The sequence below is a fragment of the Hydractinia symbiolongicarpus genome, chromosome 6 (genome assembly GCF_029227915.1).
Source record: "Hydractinia symbiolongicarpus strain clone_291-10 chromosome 6, HSymV2.1, whole genome shotgun sequence".
Taxonomy (NCBI): Eukaryota; Metazoa; Cnidaria; class Hydrozoa; order Anthoathecata; family Hydractiniidae; genus Hydractinia; species Hydractinia symbiolongicarpus.
This window is the reverse complement of record NC_079880.1, coordinates 5,747,729-5,768,557: the sequence shown is the minus strand read 5'-3', so window position 1 is coordinate 5,768,557 and position 20,829 is coordinate 5,747,729.

Sequence of the window (20,829 nt, the reverse complement as noted above, 5' to 3'; positions counted from 1 at the left end):
CTGGTAGTTTTTAAAAATGTTTTCATTTTTGATGAGACGCTGAATAAAAGAAGTTTAATCGCCGGCAAACGAAAACCCGCGATTTCCCGTAAATCCCGGGCTTGGCCGTATAGTCAAAAGTATACAAAGAAAGTACACAGGGAGTAAACTCATTTCCCGAACAGTTTTTTAAATTACTTTTTCACCACTAAAACGCATGAGACTTGTAGTTTTCAAAAATGTTTTCATTTTTGATGAGACGCTGAATAAAAGCAGTTTAATCGCCGGCAAACGAAAACCTGCGATTTCCCTAAATCCCGGACTCGGCCCGTATAGTCAAAAGTATACAAAGAAAGTACCCAGGGAGTAAACTCATTTCCAGAACGATTTTTTAAATTATTTTTTCACCACTAAAACGCATAAGACTTGTAGTTTTTAAAAATGTTTTCATTTTTGATGAGACGCTGAATAAAAGAAGTTTAATCGCCGGCAAACGAAAACCCGCGATTTCCCGTAAATCCCGGGCTTGGCCGTATAGTCAAAAGTATAGAAAGAAAGTACCCAGGGAGTAAACTCATTTCCCGAACGATTTTTTAAATTACTTTTTCACCACTAAAACGCATGAGACTTGTGGTTTTCAAAAATGTTTTCATTTTTGATGAGACGCTGAATAAAAGCAGTTTAATCGCCGGCAAACGAAAACCTGCGATTTCCCTAAATCCCGGACTCGGCCCGTATAGTCAAAAGTATACAAAGAAAGTACCCAGGGAGTAAACTCATTTCCAGAACGATTTTTTAAATTACTTTTTCACCACTAAAACGCATGAGACTTGTGGTTTTCAAAAATGCTTTTCTTTTTGATGAGACGCTGAATAAAAGCAGTTTAATCGCCGGCAAACGAAAACCTGCGATTTCCCTAAATCCCGAACTCGGCCCGTATAGTCAAAAGTATACAAAGAAAGTACCCAGGGAGTAAACTCATTTCCAGAACGAATTTTTAAATTATTTTTTCACCACTAAAACGCATAAGACTTGTAGTTTTTAAAAATGTTTTCATTTTTGATGAGACGCTGAATAAAAGAAGTTTAATTGCCGGCAAACGAAAACCCGCGATTTCCCGTAAATCCCGGGCTTGGCCCGTATAGTCAAAAGTATACAAACAAAGTACCCAGGGAGTAAACTCATTTCCCGAACGATTTTTTATATTATTTTTTTACCACTAAACGCATGAGACTTGTAGTTTTCAAAAATATTTTCATATTTGATGGGACGCTGAATAAAAGAAGTTTAATCGCCGGCAAACGAAAATCCGCGACTTCCCGTAAATCCTGCACTCGGCCCGTATAGTCAAAAGTATACAAAGAAAGTACCAAGGGAGTAAACTCATTTCCCGAACGTTTTTTTAAATTCTTTTTTCACCACTAAAACGCATGAGACTTGTAGTTTTTAAAAATGTTTTCATTTTTGATGAGACGCTGAATAAAAGAAGTTTAATCGCCGGCAAACGAAAACCCGCGATTTCCCGCAAATCCCGGGCTTGGCCCGTATAGTCAAAAGTATACAAACAAAGTACCCAGGGAGTAAACTCATTTCCCGAACGATTTTTTATATTATTTTTTTACCACTAAACGCATGAGACTTGTAGTTTTCAAAAATATTTTCATATTTGATGGGACGCTGAATAAAAGAAGTTTAATCGCCGGCAAACGAAAATCCGCGACTTCCCGTAAATCCCGCACTCGGCCCGTATAGTCAAAAGTATACAAAGAAAGTACCAAGGGAGTAAACTCATTTCCCGAACGTTTTTTTAAATTATTTTTTCGCCACTAAAACGCATGAGACTTGTGGTTTTCAAAAATGTTTTTATTTTTGATGAGACGCTGGATAAAAGAAGTTTAATCGCCGGCAAACGAAAACCTGCGATTTCCCGTAAATCCTGGACTCGGCCCGTATAGTCAAAAGTATACGAAGAAAGTACCCAGGGAGTAAACTCATTTCCCAAACGATTTTTTAAATTATTATTTCACCACTAAAACGCATGAAACTTGTAGTTTTAAAGAATGTTTTCATTTTTGATGAGACGCTGAATAGAAGCAGTTTAATCGCCGGCAAACGAAAACCCGAGATTTCCCGTAAATCCCGGGCTTGGCACGTATAGTCGAATGTATACAAAGAAAGTACCCTGTGAGTAAACTCCCTTCCAGAACGATTTTTTAAATTGTTTTTTCATCACTAAAACGCATAAGACTTGTAGTTTTTAAAAATGTTTTCATTTTTGATGAGACGCGGAATAAAAGAAGTTTAATCGCCGGCAAACGAAAACCCGCGATTTCCCGTAAATCCCGGCTTGGCCAGTATAGTCAAAAGTATACAAAGAAAGTACCCAGGTAGTAAACTCATTTCCCGAACGATTTTTTAAATTATGTTTTCACCACTAAAACGCATGAGACTTGTAGTTTTCAAAAATGTTTTCATTTTTGATGAGACGCTGAAAAATAGCAGTTTAATCGCCGGCAAACGAAAACCTGCGATTTCCCTAAATCCCGGACTCGGCCCGTATAGTCAAAAGTATACAAAGAAAGTACCCAGGGAGTAAACTCATTTCCAGAACGATTTTTTAAATTATTTTTTCACCAATAAAACGCATAAGACTTGTAGTTTTTAAAAATGTTTTCATTTTTGATGAGACGCTGAATAAAAGCAGTTTAATTGCCGGCAAACGAAAACCCGCGATTTCCCGTAAATCCCGGGCTTGGCCCGTACAGTCAAAAGTATACAAACAAAGTACCCAGGGAGTAAACTCATTTCCCGAACGATTTTTTATATTATTTTTTTACCACTAAACGCATGAGACTTGTAGTTTTCAAAAATATTTTCATATTTGATGGGACGCTGAATAAAAGAAGTTTAATCGCCGGCAAACGAAAATCCGCGACTTCCCGTAAATCCTGCACTCGGCCCGTATAGTCAAAAGTATACAAAGAAAGTACCAAGGGAGTAAACTCATTTCCCGAACGTTTTTTTAAATTCTTTTTTCACCACTAAAACGCATGAGACTTGTAGTTTTTAAAAATGTTTTCATTTTTGATGAGACGCTGAATAAAAGAAGTTTAATCGCCGGCAAACGAAAACCCGCGATTTCCCGCAAATCCCGGGCTTGGCCCGTATAGTCAAAAGTATACAAACAAAGTACCCAGGGAGTAAACTCATTTCCCGAACGATTTTTTATATTATTTTTTTACCACTAAACGCATGAGACTTGTAGTTTTCAAAAATATTTTCATATTTGATGGGACGCTGAATAAAAGAAGTTTAATCGCCGGCAAACGAAAATCCGCGACTTCCCGTAAATCCCGCACTCGGCCCGTATAGTCAAAAGTATACAAAGAAAGTACCAAGGGAGTAAACTCATTTCCCGAACGTTTTTTTAAATTATTTTTTCGCCACTAAAACGCATGAGACTTGTGGTTTTCAAAAATGTTTTTATTTTTGATGAGACGCTGGATAAAAGAAGTTTAATCGCCGGCAAACGAAAACCTGCGATTTCCCGTAAATCCTGGACTCGGCCCGTATAGTCAAAAGTATACGAAGAAAGTACCCAGGGAGTAAACTCATTTCCCAAACGATTTTTTAAATTATTATTTCACCACTAAAACGCATGAAACTTGTAGTTTTAAAGAATGTTTTCATTTTTGATGAGACGCTGAATAGAAGCAGTTTAATCGCCGGCAAACGAAAACCCGAGATTTCCCGTAAATCCCGGGCTTGGCACGTATAGTCGAATGTATACAAAGAAAGTACCCTGTGAGTAAACTCCCTTCCAGAACGATTTTTTAAATTGTTTTTTCATCACTAAAACGCATAAGACTTGTAGTTTTTAAAAATGTTTTCATTTTTGATGAGACGCGGAATAAAAGAAGTTTAATCGCCGGCAAACGAAAACCCGCGATTTCCCGTAAATCCCGGCTTGGCCAGTATAGTCAAAAGTATACAAAGAAAGTACCCAGGTAGTAAACTCATTTCCCGAACGATTTTTTAAATTATTTTTTCACCACTAAAACGCATGAGACTTGTAGTTTTCAAAAATGTTTTCATTTTTGATGAGACGCTGAAAAATAGCAGTTTAATCGCCGGCAAACGAAAACCTGCGATTTCCCTAAATCCCGGACTCGGCCCGTATAGTCAAAAGTATACAAAGAAAGTACCCAGGGAGTAAACTCATTTCCAGAACGATTTTTTAAATTATTTTTTCACCAATAAAACGCATAAGACTTGTAGTTTTTAAAAATGTTTTCATTTTTGATGAGACGCTGAATAAAAGCAGTTTAATCGCCGGCAAACGAAAACCTGCGATTTCCCTAAATCCCGGACTCGGTCCGTATAGTCAAAAGTATACAAAGAAAGTACCCAGGGAGTAAACTCATTTCCCGAACGATTTTTTAAATTATTTTTTCACCACTAAAACGCATAAGACTTGTAGTTTTTAAAAATGTTTTCATTTTTGATGAGACGCTGAATAAAAGAAGTTTAATCGCCGGCAAACGAAAACCCGCGATTTCCCGTAAATCCCGGGCTTGGCCCGTATAGTCAAAAGTATACAAACAAAGTACCCAGGGAGTAAACTCATTTCCCGAACGATTTTTTATATTATTTTTTTACCACTAAACGCATGAGACTTGTAGTTTTCAAAAATATTTTCATATTTGATGGGACGCTGAATAAAAGAAATTTAATCGCCGGCAAACGAAAATCCGCGACTTCCCGTAAATCCCGCACTCGGCCCGTATAGTCAAAAGTATACAAAGAAAGTACCAAGGGAGTAAACTCATTTCCCGAACGTTTTTTTAAATTATTTTTTCACCACTAAAACGCATGAGACTTGTAGTTTTTAAAAATGTTTTCATTTTTGATGAGACGCTGAATAAAAGAAGTTTAATCGCCGGCAAACGAAAACCCGCGATTTCCTGTAAATCCCGGGCTTGGCCCGTATAGTCAAAAGTATACAAACAAAGTACCCAGGGAGTAAACTCATTTCCCGAACGATTTTTTATATTATTTTTTTACCACTAAACGCATGAGACTTGTAGTTTTCAAAAATATTTTCATATTTGATGGGACGCTGAATAAAAGAAGTTTAATCGCCGGCAAACGAAAATCCGCGACTTCCCGTAAATCCCACACTCGGCCCGTATAGTCAAAAGTATACAAAGAAAGTACCAAGGGAGTAAACTCATTTCCCGAACGTTTTTTTAAATTATTTTTTCGCCACTAAAACGCATGAGACTTGTGGTTTTCAAAAATGTTTTTATTTTTGATGAGACGCTGAATAAAAGAAGTTTAATCGCCGGCAAACGAAAACCTGCGATTTCCCGTAAATCCTGGACTCGGCCCGTATAGTCAAAAGTATACAAAGAAAGTACCCAGGGAGTAAACTCATTTCCCAAACGATTTTTTAAATTATTATTTCACCACTAAAACGCATGAAACTTGTAGTTTTCAAGAATGTTTTCATTTTTGATGAGACGCTGAATAGAAGCAGTTTAATCGCCGGCAAACGAAAACCCGAGATTTCCCGTAAATCCCGGGCTTGGCACGTATAGTCGAATGTATACAAAGAAAGTACCCTGTGAGTAAACTCCCTTCCAGAACGATTTTCTAAATTATTTTTTCATCACTAAAACGCATAAGACTTGTAGTTTTTAAAAATGTTTTCATTTTTGATGAGACGCGGAATAAAAGAAGTTTAATCGCCGGCAAACGAAAACCCGCGATTTCCCGTAAATCCCGGCTTGGCCAGTATAGTCCAAAGTATACAAAGAAAGTACCCAGGTAGTAAACTCATTTCCCGAACGATTTTTTAAATTATTCTTTCACCACTAAAACGCATAAGACTTGTAGTTTTTAAAAATGTTTTCCTTTTTGATGAGACGCTGAATAAAAGCAGTTTAATCGCCGGCAAACGAAAACCTGCGATTTCCCTAAATCCCGGACTCGGCCCGTATAGTCAAAAGTATACAAAGAAAGTACCCAGGGAGTAAACTCATTTCCCGAACGATTTTTTAAATTATTTTTTCATCACTAAAACGCATGAGACTTGTAGTTTTCAAAAATGTTTTCATTTTTGATGAGACGCTGAATAAAAGAAGTTTAATCGCCGGCAAACGAAAACCTGCGATTTCCCGTAAATCCCGGGCTTGGCCCGTATAGTCAAAAATATACAAAGAAAGTACCCAGGGAGTAAACTAATTTCTCGAACGATTTTTTAAATTACTTTTTACCACTATAACGCATGAGACTTGAAGTTTTTAAAAATGTTTTCATTTTTGATGAGACGCTGAATAAAAGAAGTTTAATCGGCGGCAAACGAAAACCTGCGTTTTCCCGTAAATCCTGGACTCGGCCCGTATAGTCAAAAGTATACAAAGAAAGTACCCAGGGAATAAACTCATTTCCCAAACGATTTTTTAAATTATTATTTCACCACTAAAACGCACGAGACTTGTAGTTTTCAAGAATGTTTTCATTTTTGATGAGACGCTGAATAAAAGAAGTTTAATTGGCGGCAAACGAAAACCTGCGATTTCCCGTAAATCCTGGACCCGGCCCGTATAGTCAAAAGTATACAAAGAAAGTACCCAGGGAGTAAACTCATTTCCCAAACGATTTTTTAAATTATTATTTCACCACTAAAACGCACGAGACTTGTAGTTTTCAAGAATGTTTTCATTTTTGATGAGACGCTGAATAAAAGCAGTTTAATCGCCGGAAAACTAAAACCTGCGATTTCCCGTAAATCCCGGACTCGGCCCGTATAGTCAAAAGTATACAAAGAAAGTACCCAGGGAGTAAACTCATTTCAAGAACGATTTTTTAAATTATTTTTTCACCACTAAAACGCATAAGACTTGTAGTTTTTAAAAATGTTTTCATTTTTGATGAGACGCTGAATAAAAAAAGTTTAATCGCCGTTAAACGAAAACCCGCCATTTCCCGTAAATCCCGGGCTTGGCCGTATAGTCAAAAGTATACAAACAAAGTACCCAGGGAGTAAACTCATTTCCCGAACGATTTTTTAAATTACTTTTTCACCACTAAAACGCATGAGACTTGTAGTTTTCAAAAATGTTTCAATTTTTGATGAGACGCTGAATAAAAGCAGTTTAATCGCCGGCAAACGAAAACCTGCGATTTCCCTAAATCCCAGACTCGGCCCGTATAGTCAAAAGTATACAAAGAAAGTACCCAGGGAGTAAACTCATTTCCAGAACGATTTCTTAAATTATTTTTTCACCACTAAAACGCATAAGACTTGCAGTTTTTAAAAATGTTTTCATTTTTGATGAGACGCTGACTAAAAGAAGTTTAATGGCCGGCAAACGAAAACCCGCGATTTCCCGTAAATCCCGGGCTTGGCTGTATAGTCAAAAGTATACAAAGAAAGTACCCAGGGAGTAAACTCATTTCCCGAACGATTTTTTAAATTACTTTTTCACCACTAAAACGCATGAGACTTGAAGTTTTTAAAAATGTTTTCATTTTTGATGAGACGCTGAATAAAAGCAGTTTAATCGCCGGCAAACGAAAACCTGCGATTTCCCTAAATCCCGGACTCGGCCCGTATAGTCAAAAGTATACAAAGAAAGTACCCAGGGAGTAAACTCATTTCCCGAACGATTTTTTATATTATTTTTTTACCACTAAACGCATGAGACTTGTAGTTTTCAAAAATATTTTCATATTTGATGGGACGTTGAATAAAAGAAGTTTAATCGCCGGCAAACGAAAATCCGCGACTTCCCGTAAATCCCGCACTCGGCCCGTATAGTCAAAAGTATACAAAGAAAGTACCAAGGGAGTAAACTCATTTCCCGAACGTTTTTTTAAATTATTTTTTCACCACTAAAACGCATGAGACTTGTAGTTTTCAAAAATGTTCTCATTTTTGATGAGACGCTTAATGAAAGAGGTTTAATCGCCGGCAAACGAAATCCCGCGATTTTCCGTAAATCCCGGGCTTGGCCCGTATAGTCGAATGTATACAAAGAAAGTACCCTGTGAGTAAACTCATTTCCAGAACGATTTTTTAAATTATTTTTTCACCACTAAAACGCATGAAACTTGTAGTTTTCAAGAATGTTTTCATTTTTGATGAGACCCTGAATAGAAGCAGTTTAATCGCCGGCAAACGAAAACCCGCGACTTCCCGTAAATCCCGGGCTTGGCCGTATAGTCAAAAGTATACAAAGAAAGTACCCAGGGAGTAAACTCATTTCCCGAACGATTTTTTAAATCACTTTTTCACCACTAAAACGCATGAGACTTGTAGTTTTTAAAAATGTTTTCATTTTTGATGAGACCCTGAATAAAAGAAGTTTAATCGCCGGCAAACGAAAACCCGCGATTTCCCGTAAATCCCGGGCTTGGCCCGTATAGTCAAAAGTATACAAAGAAAGTAACCAGGAAGTAAACTCATTTCCAGAAGAATTTTTTAAATTATTTTTTCACCACTAAAACGCATAAAACTTGTAGTTTTTAAAAATGTTTTCATTTTTGATGAGACGCTGAATAAAAGAAGTTTAATCGAAACGAAAACCTGCGATTTCCCGTAAATCCCGGACTCGGCCCGTATAGTCAAAAGTATGCAAAGAAAGTACCCAGGGAGTAAACTCATTTCCAGAACGCTTTTTTAAATTATTTTTTCACCACTAAAACGCATAAGACTTGTAGTTTTTAAAAATGTTTTCATTTTTGATGAGACCCTGAATAAAAAAAGTTTAATCGCCGGCAAACGAAATCCCGCGATTTCCCGTAAATCCCGGGCTTGGCCCGTATAGTCGAATGTATACAAAGAAAGTACCCTGTGAGTAAACTCATTTCCAGAACGATTTTTTAAATTATTTTTTCACCACTAAAACGCATGAAACTTGTAGTTTTCAAGAATGTTTTCATTTTTGATGAGACCCTGAATAGAAGCAGTTTAATCGCCGGCAAACGAAAACCCGCGACTTCCCGTAAATCCCGGGCTTGGCCGTATAGTCAAAAGTATACAAAGAAAGTACCCAGGGAGTAAACTCATTTCCCGAACGATTTTTTAAATCACTTTTTCACCACTAAAACGCATGAGACTTGTAGTTTTTAAAAATGTTTTCATTTTTGATGAGACCCTGAATAAAAGAAGTTTAATCGCCGGTAAACGAAAACCCGCGATTTCCCGTAAATCCCGGGCTTGGCCCGTATAGTCAAAAGTATACAAAGAAAGTAACCAGGAAGTAAACTCATTTCCAGAAGAATTTTTTAAATTATTTTTTCACCACTAAAACGCATAAAACTTGTAGTTTTTAAAAATGTTTTCATTTTTGATGAGACGCTGAATAAAAGAAGTTTAATCGAAACGAAAACCTGCGATTTCCCGTAAATCCCGGACTCGGCCCGTATAGTCAAAAGTATGCAAAGAAAGTACCCAGGGAGTAAACTCATTTCCAGAACGCTTTTTTAAATTATTTTTTCACCACTAAAACGCATAAGACTTGTAGTTTTTAAAAATGTTTTCATTTTTGATGAGACCCTGAATAAAAAAAGTTTAATCGCCGGCAAACGAAAACCCGCGATTTCCCGTAAATCCCGGGCTTGGCCGTATAGTCAAAAGTATGCAAACAAAGTACCCAGGGAGTAAACTCATTTCCCGAACGATTTTTTAAATTACTTTTTCACCACTAAAACGCATGAGACTTGTAGTTTTCAAAAATGTTTCCATTTTTGATGAGACGCTGAATAAAAGCAGTTTAATCGCCGGCAAACGAAAACCTGCGATTTCCCTAAATCCCAGACTCGGCCCGTATAGTCAAAAGTATACAAAGAAAGTACCCAGGGAGTAAACTCATTTCCAGAACGATTTCTTAAATTATTTTTTCACCACTAAAACGCATAAGACTTGTAGTTTTTAAAAATGTTTTCATTTTTGATGAGACGCTGACTAAAAGAAGTTTAATGGCCGGCAAACGAAAACCCGCGATTTCCCGTAAATCCCGGGCTTGGCTGTATAGTCAAAAGTATACAAAGAAAGTACCCAGGGAGTAAACTCATTTCCCGAACGATTTTTTAAATTACTTTTTCACCACTAAAACGCATGAGACTTGTGGTTTTCAAAAATGTTTTCATTTTTGATGAGACGCTGAATAAAAGCAGTTTAATCGCCGGCAAACGAAAACTTGCGATTTCCCTAAATCCCGGACTCGGCCCGTATAGTCAAAAGTATACAAAGAAAGTACCCAGGGAGTAAACTCATTTCCCGAACGATTTTTTATATTATTTTTTTACCACTAAACGCATGAGACTTGTAGTTTTCAAAATTATTTTCATATTTGATGGGACGTTGAATAAAAGAAGTTTAATCGCCGGCAAACGAAAATCCGCGACTTCCCGTAAATCCCGCACTCGGCCCGTATAGTCAAAAGTATACAAAGAAAGTACCCAGGGAGTAAACTCATTTCCAGAACGCTTTTTTAAATTATTTTTTCACCACTAAAACGCATAAGACTTGTAGTTTTTAAAAATGTTTCCATTTTTGATGAGACCCTGAATAAAAGAAGTTTAATCGCCGGCAAACGAAAACCCGCGATTTCCCGTAAATCCCGGGCTTGGCCCGTATAGTCAAAAGTATACAAAGAAAGTAACCAGGAAGTAAACTCATTTCCAGAAGAATTTTTTAAATTATTTTTTCACCACTAAAACGCATAAGACTTGTAGTTTTTAAAAATGTTTTCATTTTTGATGAGACGCTGAATAAAAGAAGTTTAATCGAAACGAAAACTTGCGATTTCCCTAAATCCCGGACTCGGCCCGTATAGTCAAAAGTATACAAAGAAAGTACCCAGGGAGTAAACTCATTTCCCGAACGATTTTTTATATTATTTTTTTACCACTAAACGCATGAGACTTGTAGTTTTCAAAAATATTTTCATATTTGATGGGACGTTGAATAAAAGAAGTTTAATCGCCGGCAAACGAAAATCCGCGACTTCCCGTAAATCCCGCACTCGGCCCGTATAGTCAAAAGTATACAAAGAAAGTACCCAGGGAGTAAACTCATTTCCAGAACGCTTTTTTAAATTATTTTTTCACCACTAAAACGCATAAGACTTGTAGTTTTTAAAAATGTTTTCATTTTTGATGAGACCCTGAATAAAAGAAGTTTAATCGCCGGCAAACGAAAACCCGCGATTTCCCGTAAATCCCGGGCTTGGCCCGTATAGTCAAAAGTATACAAAGAAAGTAACCAGGAAGTAAACTCATTTCCAGAAGAATTTTTTAAATTATTTTTTCACCACTAAAACGCATAAGACTTGTAGTTTTTAAAAATGTTTTCATTTTTGATGAGACCCTGAATAAAAAAAGTTTATCGCCGGCAAACGAAAACCCGCGATTTCCCGTAAATCCCGGGCTTGGCCCGTATAGTCAAAAGTATACAAAGAAAGTACCCAGGGAGTAAACTCATTTCAAGAAGAATTTTTTAAATTATTTTTTCAGCACTAAAACGCATAAGACTTGTAGTTTTTAAAAATGTTTTCATTTTTGATGAGACGCTGAATAAAAGAAGTTTAATCGGCGGCAAACGAAAACCTGCGATTTCCCGTAAATCCTGGACTCGGCCCGTATAGTCAAAAGTATACAAAGAAAGTACCCAGGGAGTAAACTCATTTCCCAAACGATTTTTTAAATTATTATTTCACCACTAAAACGCACGAGACTTGTAGTTTTCAAGAATGTTTTCATTTTTGATGAGACGCTGAATAAAAGCAGTTTAATCGCCGGAAAACGAAAACCTGCGATTTCCCGTAAATCCCGGACTCGGCCCGTATAGTCAAAAGTATACAAAGAAAGTACCCAGGGAGTAAACTCATTTCAAGAACGATTTTTTAAATTATTTTTTCACCACTAAAACGCATAAGACTTGTAGTTTTTAAAAATGTTTTCATTTTTGATGAGACGCTGAATAAAAAAAGTTTAATCGCCGGCAAACGAAAACCCGCCATTTCCCGTAAATCCCGGGCTTGGCCGTATAGTCAAAAGTATACAAACAAAGTACCCAGGGAGTAAACTCATTTCCCGAACGATTTTTTAAATTACTTTTTCACCACTAAAACGCATGAGACTTGTAGTTTTCAAAAATGTTTCCATTTTTGATGAGACGCTGAATAAAAGCAGTTTAATCGCCGGCAAACGAAAACCTGCGATTTCCCTAAATCCCAGACTCGGCCCGTATAGTCAAAAGTATACAAAGAAAGTACCCAGGGAGTAAACTCATTTCCAGAACGATTTCTTAAATTATTTTTTCACCACTAAAACGCATAAGACTTGTAGTTTTTAAAAATGTTTTCATTTTTGATGAGACGCTGACTAAAAGAAGTTTAATGGCCGGCAAACGAAAACCCGCGATTTCCCGTAAATCCCGGGCTTGGCTGTATAGTCAAATATATACAAAGAAAGTACCCAGGGAGTAAACTCATTTCCCGAACGATTTTTTAAATTACTTTTTCACCACTAAAACGCATGAGACTTGCAGTTTTCAAAAATGTTTTCATTTTTGATGAGACGCTTAATAAAAGAAGTTTAATCGCGGGCAAACGAAAACCCGCGATTTCCCGTAAATCCCGGGCTTGGCCGTATAGTCAAAAGTATACAAAGAAAGTACCCAGGGAGTAAACTCATTTCCCGAACGATTTTTTAAATTATTTTTTCACCACTAAAACGCATGAGACTTGTAGTTTTTAAAAATGTTTTCATTTTTGATGAGACGCTGAAAAAAAGCAGTTTAATCGCCGGCAAACGAAAACCTGCGATTTCCCTAAATCCCGGACTCGGCCCGTATAGTCAAAAGTATACAAAGAAAGTACCCAGGGAGTAAACTCATTTCCAGAACGATTTTTTAAATTATTTTTTCACCACTAAAACGCATAAGACTTGTAGTTTTTAAAAATGTTTTCATTTTTGATGAGACGCTGCATAAAAGAAGTTTAATCGCCGGCAAACGAAAACCCGCGATTTCCCGTAAATCCCGGGCTTCGCCCGTATAGTCAAAAGTATACAAAGAAAGTACCCAGGGAGTAAACTCATTTCCCGAACGATTTTTTAAATCACTTTTTCACCACTAAAACGCATGAGACTTGTAGTTTTCAAAAATGTTTTCATTTTTGATGAGACGCTGAATAAAAGCAGTTTAATCGCCGGCAAACGAAAACCTGCAATTTCCCGTAAATCCCGGACTCGGCCCGTATAGTCAAAAGTATACAAAGATTGTACCCAGGTAGTAAACTCATTTCCAGAACGATTTTTTAAATTATTTTTTCACCACTAAAACGCATAAGACTTGTAGTTTTTAAAAATGTTTTCATTTTTGATGAGACGCTGAATAAAAAAAGTTTAATCGCCGGGAAACGAAAACCCGCGATTTTCCGTAAATTCCGGGCTTGGCCCGTATAGTCAAAAGTATACAAAGAAAGTACCCAGGGAGTAAACTCATTTCCCGAACGATTTTTTAAATTACTTTTTCACCACTAAAACGCATAAGACTTGAAGTTTTTAAAAATGTTTTCATTTTTGATGAGACGCTGAATAAAAGAAGTTTAATCGCCGGCAAACGAAAACCTGCGATTTCCCGTAAATCCCGGGCTTGGCCCGTATAGTCAAAAGTATACAAAGAAAGTACCCAGGGAGTAAACTCATTTCCCGAACGATTTTTTAAATTATTTTTTCACCACTAAAACGCATGAGACTTGTAGTTTTCAAAAATGTTTTCATTTTTGATGAGACGCTGAATAAAAGCAGTTTAATCGCCGGCAAACGAAAACCTGCGATTTCCCGTAAATCCCGGACTCGGCCCGTATAGTCAAAAGTATACAAAGAAAGTACCCAGGGAGTAAACTCATTTCCAGAACGATTTTTTAAATTATTTTTTCACCACTAAAACGCATAAGACTTGTAGTTTTTAAAAATGTTTTCATTTTTGATGAGACGCTGAATAAAAGAAGTTTAATCGCCGGCAAACGAAAACCCGCGATTTCCCGTAAATCCCGGGCTTGGCCCGTATAGTCAAAAGTATACAAAGAAAGTACCCAGGGAGTAAACTCATTTCCAGAAGAATTTTTTAAATTATTTTTTCACCACTAAAACGCATAAGACTTGTAGTTTTTAAAAATGTTTTCATTTTTGATGAGACGCTGAGTAAAAGAAGTTTAATCGCCGGCAAACGAAAACCTGCGATTTCCCGTAAATCCCGGCTTGGCCCGTATAGTCAAAAGTATACAAAGAAAGTACCCTGTGAGTAAACTCATTTCCCGAACGATTTTTTAAATTATTTTTTCACCACTAAAACGCATGAGACTTGCAGTTTTCAAAAATTTTTCATTTTTGATAAGACGCTGAATAAAAGAAGTTTAATCGTGGGCAAACGAAAACCCGCGATTTCCCGTAAATCCCGGGCTTGGCCGTATAGTCAAAAGTATACAAAGAAAGTACCCAGGGAGTAAACTCATTTTCCGAACGATTTTTTGAATTATTTTTTCACCACTAAAAGGCATGAGACTTTTAGTTTTCAAAAATGTTTTCATTTTTGATGAGACGCTGCATAAAAGAAGTTTAATCGCCGGCAAACGAAAACCCGCAATTTCCCGTAAATCCCGGGCTTCGCCCGTATAGTCAAAAGTATACAAAGAAAGTACCCAGGGAGTTAACTCATTTCCCGAACGATTTTTTAAATCACTTTTTCACCACTAAAACGCATGAGACTTGTAGTTTTCAAAAATGTTGTCATTTTTGATGAGACGCTGAATAAAAGCAGTTTAATCGCCGGCAAACGAAAACCTGCGATTTCCCGTAAATCCCGGACTCGGCCCGTATAGTCAAAAGTATACAAAGAATGTACCCAGGGAGTAAACTCATTTCCAGAACGATTTTTTAAATTATTTTTTCACCACTAAAACGCATAAGACTTGTAGTTTTTAAAAATGTTTTCATTTTTGATGAGACGCTGAATAAAAAAAGTTTAATCGCCGGCAAACGAAAACCCGCAATTTCCCGTAAATTCCGGGCTTGACCCGTATAGTCAAAAGTATACAAAGAAAGTACCCAGGGAGTAAACTCATTTCCCGAACGATTTTTTTAATTACTTTTTCACCACTAAAACGCATGAGACTTGTAGTTTTCAAAAATGTTTTCATTTTTGATGAGACGCTGAATAAAAGCAGTTTAATCGCCGGCAAACGAAAACCTGCGAGTTCCCGTAAATCCTGGACTCGGCCCGTATAGTCAAAAGTATACAAAGAAAGTACCCAGGGAGTAAACTCATTTCCTAAACGATTTTTTAAACTATTATTTCACCACTAAAACACATGAAACTTGTAGTTTTCAAGAATGTTTTCATTTTTGATGAGACGCTGAATAGAAGCAGTTTAATCGCCGGCAAACGAAAACCCGCGATTTCCCGTAAATCCCGGGCTTGGACGTATAGTCAAAAGTATACAAAGAAAGTACCCTGTGAGTAAACTCATTTCTGAAACGATTTTTTCAATTATCTTTTCACCACTAAAACGCATGAGACTTGTAGTTTTCAGAAATGTTTTAATTTTTGATGAGACCCTTAATGAAAGTGGTTTAATCGCCGGCAAACGAAAACCCGCGATTTCACGTAAATCCCCGGCTTGGCCGGTATAGTCGAATGTATACAAAGAAAGTACCCTGTGAGTAAACTCATTTCCAAAACGATTTTTTAAATTATCTTTTCACCACTAAAACGCATGAGACTTGTAGTTTTCAAAAATGTTTTCATTTTTGATGAGACGCTGAATAAAAGAAGTTTAATTGCCGGCAAACGAAAACCTGCGATTTCCCGTAAATCCCGTACTCGGCCCGTATAGTCAAAAGTATACAAAGAAAGTACCCAGGGAGTAAACTCATTTCCCAAACGATTTTTTAAATTATTATTTCACCACTAAAGCCCATGAGACTTGTAGTATTTAAAAATATTTTCATTTTTGATGAGACGCTGAATAAAAGAAGTTTAATCGCCGGCAAACGAAAACCCGCGACTTCCCGTAAATCCCGGACTCGGCCCGTATAGTCAAAAGTATAAAAAGAAAGTACCCAGGGATTAAACTCATTTCCAGAACGAATTTTTAATTTATTTTTTCACCACTAAAACGCATGGGACTTGTAGTTTTCAAAAATCTTTTCATTTTTGATGAGACGCTTAATGAAAGAGGTTTAATCGCCGGCAAACGAAAACCCGAGATTTCCCGTAAATCCCGTTCTTGGCCCGTATAGTCAAAAGTATGCAAAGATAGTACCCAGGGAGTAAACTCATTCTCCGAACAATTTTTTAATTTATTTTTTCACCACTAAAACGCATGAGACTTGTAGTTTTCAAAAATGTTTTCATTTTTGATGAGACGCTGAATAAAAGAAGTTTAATCGCCGGCAAACGAAAACCTGCGATTTCCCGTAAATCCCGGACTCGGCCCGTATAGTCAAAAGTATACAAAGAAAGTACCCAGGGAGTAAACTAATTTCCCAAACGATTTCTTGAATAATTATTTCACCACTAAAGCCCATGAGACTTGTAGTTTTTAAAAATATTTTCATTTTTGATGAGACACTGAATAAAAGAAGTTTAATCGCCGGCAAACGAAAACCCGCGATTTCCCGTAAATCCCGGAGTCGGCCCGTATAGTCAAAAGTATACAAAGAAAGTACCCAGGGAGTAAACTTATTTCCCGAACGATTTTTTAAATTATTTTTTCACCACTAAAACGCATGAGACATGTAGTTTTCAGAAATGTTTTAATTTTTGATGAGACGCTGAATAAAAGAAGTTTAATCGCCGGCAAACGAAAACCCGCGACTTCCCGTAAATCCCGGACTCGGCCCGTATAGTCAAAAGTATACAAAGAAAGTACCCAGGGAGTAAACTCATTTCCAGAAGGAATTTTTAATTTATTTTTTCACCACTAAAACGCATGAGACTTGTAGTTTTCAAAAATGTTTTTATTTTTGATGAGACGCTTAATGAAAGAGGTTTAATCGCCGGCAAACGAAAACCCGAGATTTCCCGTAAATCCCGGGCTTGGCCCGTATAGTCAAAAGTATACAAAGAAAGTACCCAGGGAGTAAACTAATTTCCCAAACGATTTCTTGAATAATTATTTCACCACTAAAGCCCATGAGACTTGTAGTTTTTAAAAATATTTTCATTTTTGATGAGACACTGAATAAAAGAAGTTTAATCGCAGGCAAACGAAAACCCGCGATTTCCCGTAAATCCCGGAGTCGGCCCGTATAGTCAAAAGTATACAAAGAAAGTACCCAGGGAGTAAACTTATTTCCCGAACGATTTTTTAAATTATTTTTTCACCACTAAAACGCATGAGACATGTAGTTTTCAGAAATGTTTTAATTTTTGATGAGACGCTGAATAAAAGAAGTTTAATCGCCGGCAAACGAAAACCCGCGACTTCCCGTAAATCCCGGACTCGGCCCGTATAGTCAAAAGTATACAAAGAAAGTACCCAGGGAGTAAACTCATTTCCAGAAGGAATTTTTAATTTATTTTTTCACCACTAAAACGCATGAGACTTGTAGTTTTTAAAAATGTTTTTATTTTTGATGAGACGCTTAATGAAAGAGGTTTAATCGCCGGCAAACGAAAACCCGAGATTTCCCGTAAATCCCGGGCTTGGCCCGCATAGTCAAAAGTATACAAAGATAGTACCCAGGGAGTAAACTCATTTCCCGAACAATTTTTTAATTTATTTTTTCACCACTAAAACGCATGAGACTTGTAGTTTTCAAAAATGTTTTCATTTTTGATGAGACACTGAATAAAAGAAGTTTAATCGCCGGCAAACGAAAACCTGCAATTTCCCGTAAATCCCGGACTCGGCCCGTATAGTCAAAAGTATACAAAGAAAGTACCCAGGGAGTAAACTAATTTCCCAAACGATTTCTTGAATTATTATTTCACCACTAAAGCCCATGAGACTTGTAGTTTTTAAAAATATTTTCATTTTTGATGACACGCTGAATAAAAGAAGCTTAATCGCCGGCAAACGAAAACCCGCGATTTCCCGTAAATCCCGGACTCGGCCCGTATAGTCAAAAGTATACAAAGAAAGTACCCAGGGAGTAAACTTATTTCCCGAACGATTTTTTAAATTATTTTTTCACCACTAAAACGCATGAGACTTGTAGTTTTCAGAAATGTTTTAATTTTTGATGAGACGCTTAATGAAAGTGGTTTAATCGCCGGCAAACGAAAAACTGCGATTTCACGTAAATCCCGGGCTTGGCTGGTATAGTCGAATGTATACAAAGAAAGTACCCTGTGAGTAAACTCATTTCCAAAACGATTTTTTAAATTATCTTTTCACCACTAAAACGCATGAGACTTGTAGTTTTCAAAAATGTTTTCATTTTCGATGAGACGCTGAATAAAAGAAGTTTAATCGCCGGCAAACGAAAACCTGCGATTTCCCGTAAATCCCGTACTCGGCCCGTATAGTCAAAAGTATACAAAGAAAGTACCCAGGGAGTAAACTCATTTCCCAAACGATTTTTTAAAATATTTTTTCACCACTAAAGCCCATGAGACTTGTAGTATTTAAAAATATTTTCATTTTTGATGAGACGCTGAATAAAAGAAGTTTAATCGCCGGCAAACGAAAACCCGCGACTTCCCGTAAATCCCGGACTCGGCCCGTATAGTCAAAAGTATACAAAGAAAGTACCCAGAGAGTAAACTCATTTCCCGAACGATTTTTTAAATTATTTTTTCACCACTAAAACGCATGAGACTTGTAGTTTTCAGAAATGTTTTCATTTTTGATGAGACGCTTAATGAAAGTTGTTTAATCGCCGGCAAACGAAAACCCGCGATTTCCCGTAAATCCCGGGCTTGGCCCGTATAGTCGAATGTATACAAAGAAAGTACCCTGTGAGTAAACTCATTTCCGAAACGATTTTTTCAATTATCTTTTCACCACTAAAACGCATGAGACTTGCAGTTTTCAAAAATGTTTTCATTTTTGATGAGACGCTTAATAAAAGAGGTTTAATCGCCGGCAAACGAAATCCCGCGATTTCCCGTAAATCCCGGCCTTGGCCCGTATAGTCGAATGTATACAAAGAAAGTACCCAGGGAGTAAACTAATTTCCCAAACGATTTCTTGAATTATTATTTCACCACTAAAGCCCATGAGACTTGTAGTTTTTAAAAATATTTTCATTTTTGATGAGACGCTGAATAAAAGAAGTTTAATCGCCGGCAAACGAAAACCCGCGATTTCCCGTAAATCCCGGACTCGGCCCGTATAGTCAAAAGTATACAAAGAAAGTACCCAGGGAGTAAACTTATTTCCCGAACGATTTTTTAAATTATTTTTTCACCACTAAAACGCATGAGACTTGTAGTTTTCAGAAATGTTTTAATTTTTGATGAGACGCTTAATGAAAGTGGTTTAATCGCCGGCAAACGAAAAACTGCGAATTCACGTAAATCCCGGGCTTGGCCGGTATAGTCGAATGTATACAAAGAAAGTACCCTGTGAGTAAACTCATTTCCAAAACGATTTTTTAAATTATCTTTTCACCACTAAAACGCATGAGACTTGTAGTTTTCAAAAATGTTTTCATTTTTGATGAGACGCTGAATAAAAGAAGTTTAATCGCCGGCAAACGAAAACCTGCGATTTCCCGTAAATCCCGTACTCGGCCCGTATAGTCAAAAGTATACAAAGAAAGTACCCAGGGAGTAAACTCATTTCCCAAACGATTTTTTAAGTTATTATTTCACCACTAAAGCCCATGAGACTTGTAGTATTTAAAAAAATTTTCATTTTTGATGAGACGCTGAATAAAAGAAGTTTAATCGCCGGCAAACGAAAACCCGCCACTTCCCGTAAATCCCGGACTCGGCCCGTATAGTCAAAAGTATACAAAGAAAGTACCCAGGGAGTAAACTCATTTCCCGAACGATTTTTTAAATTATTTTTTCACCACTAAAACGCATGAGACTTGTAGTTTTCAGAAATGTTTTCATTTTTGATGAGACGCCTAATGAAAGTTGTTTAATCGCCGGCAAACGAAACCCCGCGATTTCCAGTAAATCTCGGGCTTGGCCCGTATGGTCGAATGTATACAAAGAAAGTACCCTGTCAGTAAACTAATTTCCCAAACGATTTCTTGAATTATTATTTCACCACTAAAGCCCATGAGACTTGTAGTTTTTAAAAATATTTTCATTTTTGATGACACGCTGAATAAAAGAAGCTTAATCGCCGGCAAACGAAAACCCGCGATTTCCCGTAAATCCCGGACTCGGCCCGTATAGTCAAAAGTATACAAAGAAAGTACCCAGGGAGTAAACTTATTTCCCGAACGATTTTTTAAATTATTTTTTCACCACTAAAACGCATGAGACTTGTAGTTTTCAGAAATGTTTTAATTTTTGATGAGTCGCTTAATGAAAGTGGTTTAATCGCCGGCAAACGAAAAACTGCGATTTCACGTAAATCCCGGGCTTGGCTGGTATAGTCGAATGTATACAAAGAAAGTACCCTGTGAGTAAACTCATTTCCAAAACGATTTTTTAAATTATCTTTTCACCACTAAAACGCATGAGACTTGTAGTTTTCAAAAATGTTTTCATTTTCGATGAGACGCTGAATAAAAGAAGTTTAATCGCCGGCAAACGAAAACCTGCGATTTCCCGTAAATCCCGTACTCGGCCCGTATAGTCAAAAGTATACAAAGAAAGTACCCAGGGAGTAAACTCATTTCCCAAACGATTTTTTAAAATATTTT